Below are 1781 nucleotides of genomic sequence, written 5' to 3'. Positions count from 1 at the left end.
TTGGTCCTTGGGTGTCTGAAGCAGCATCACTTTAATATATGAATTTAATGATCATGTTATAAAACAAACTGATGAATATATTATGTTACCTTGAGTGTAATACTAAGACTAATAATTTTACGTGTGCATTTCTTCCTTTTCCTTCCAGGTGAGAATGGAAGGTGATGTGGATCATGAGTGCATCATTTGTTCACTGTGAAATCAAATCTTACCTGTCATATGAAGCTACATGATGAACACGAGAACTGAAGAATGATGTTTGTTGTCCCCACATGAAGTGGTAAAAGCAGCTCCTGGAGTTTGTCTACTAATTTCCTGCTGTGAAAAATGATCTTGATAACCGCTTGAAAGTAAGACATGAATAATGCCTGTCTCTTATACACATCTAGATGTGTATAAGAATGATCTTGATAACCGCTTGAAAGTAAGACATGAATAATGCCAATAAGAACAACCCTTCAGTAATTGATAGTCAACACTATTTCTCAGCATCCGTGGTAATTACCCTCTATGTATTACTACAATACCAACATTACATTTAACATTAATTTATATTAAATATTATTATTTACTTATTTAATTGATTAATTATTATTATTATTAATTGATTATTATTTAATTATTTAGTTTACATTTTAACAATTAACTAAATTATAACAATTTAAATTTTAATTAATTTACAAATAAAATTTTATTTTTTTTTTATTGACTCTCTTCCCCTGTTTATTTCCCTTTCTGTCTCTTATACACGTTTATTTCCCTTTTAGAATAAAGTTGTCATATTTTTACATTTACTTTCCAGAAGCACAAAGAGAAACAAGAACCACTGACAGACCTGGACCCAGATTACATTGAAGATGCTAAACTGTTGGCTGTTGCAGGTATGTTGGAAGCTCTTATGTGTTTGTTTACTTGCATTTATTAATGCAGATAATTAGTGAAGGGAAAAAATACTCTAACTTTAAATATTAAATGCATTTTCACACCTCCAGTAGAAAAATAAAGACATAAAGAAATTTAAACAAAGAATGTTTATTAGATGGCCAACAAATAACTTTTTTGTTTATTTATTTATAATTTCCTTTCTCCCCCCCCCCTCTCTCTCTCTCTCTCTTTCTCCAATTTTATATTTTAAGAAGAGATTACATTGTAAGAATGCAAATGTGAAAAAAGGGAAAGTTAACTAAAAAGTTGTTAATTAAAATACAATGGATTTAAGATAGATGTAATTTAAAAATGTAAGTGACATTTAATTCTGGGTTGGTTGATCAGCCTATAATTGTCATGATATACTGCAAATACCCACCCCATGCATTTTTGCAAAGATACCAATAGTCTTGCATGTCTAGCGTGATGAGACTTGTGCTTTTAGACTCAAATTCCAGAGCTCTCATGCCAGCCACCTGGATATCAATTACAGCCTGGAAGGGTTGGTGGATGGAACACAAAAATAAATATTAGATTTTATAGAAATTTGAGTTATATTTTAAGAACAGATTACACAAAAATGGTTTCTGTTGCAATTAGTTCTTTGTTCAGTATAATTTTGTCACAGATTGACTGGACTAACTATACATAATTGTTATTGATAATAGTTATTTTCTTTTTCAGATGTGCACTTTAGGCCCTACAACACTGTTCTGCTTGTCATCTCATAAAAACCTACACTTTATGCATAAATTAAAATAATGTTGACCCTTTCCTTAAAAGTTGACTCATTTTAAAGATAATTATGATATGTGGACTCATAAAATAACAGAATTTTTAATTTTTTTAAAAAT

The 1781-nt window shown here is 29.9% G+C and overlaps 1 long non-coding RNA gene across 1 annotated transcript; it reads left to right on the top strand.

Annotated features, from left to right (window-relative positions):
• The first annotated feature begins 48 nt into the window (after nt 1-48).
• On the top strand, nt 49-1747 carry LOC117120984. Its single transcript, XR_004447454.1, has 3 exons — nt 49-350; nt 803-881; nt 1612-1747. It is a non-coding gene; the product is annotated as an uncharacterized LOC117120984 (long non-coding RNA).
• The last annotated feature ends 34 nt before the right edge of the window (nt 1748-1781 follow it).

Source organism: Anneissia japonica, unplaced genomic scaffold, assembly GCF_011630105.1.
Source record: "Anneissia japonica isolate Jap-2015-1 unplaced genomic scaffold, ASM1163010v1 scaffold3036_len1753_cov179, whole genome shotgun sequence".
In the NCBI taxonomy this organism is placed as follows: Eukaryota; Metazoa; Echinodermata; class Crinoidea; order Comatulida; family Comatulidae; genus Anneissia; species Anneissia japonica.
This window is presented reverse-complemented; position numbering and strand designations above follow the sequence as displayed.